This window comes from Acanthisitta chloris, unplaced genomic scaffold, assembly GCF_000695815.1.
Source record: "Acanthisitta chloris isolate BGI_N310 unplaced genomic scaffold, ASM69581v1 scaffold23454, whole genome shotgun sequence".
Lineage (NCBI taxonomy): Eukaryota > Metazoa > Chordata > Aves > Passeriformes > Acanthisittidae > Acanthisitta > Acanthisitta chloris.
This window is the reverse complement of record NW_008669092.1, coordinates 14,325-14,651: the sequence shown is the minus strand read 5'-3', so window position 1 is coordinate 14,651 and position 327 is coordinate 14,325.

Below are 327 nucleotides of genomic sequence, written 5' to 3'. Positions count from 1 at the left end.
CAAGCAGAGACTGGCTAGTTACTCCACATCCACATTAAGGAGCTCATCAGCTTAACTGGTTTTAACCTGAAGTAATGTGATACATTAAGGGCTTGTGTCTGACTTGGCCTTCATTTGGAGGCTCCTGGTGGCTCCTGGCTTTGAGGCTGGATGAGGACCAGACCATAAGCAGGGAGTTTTGTGCTTATGTTAATTCAAGAATAGTATATGCTGCATGGTTAGGGTATGTGCTGATGCTTCCAAGACAAACAGACAAATGGTGCTATTGACTAGTAACACAAAGTATTTTATAAGCTTGTTACAGAAGCTCATTGATCTCAGAGCAAT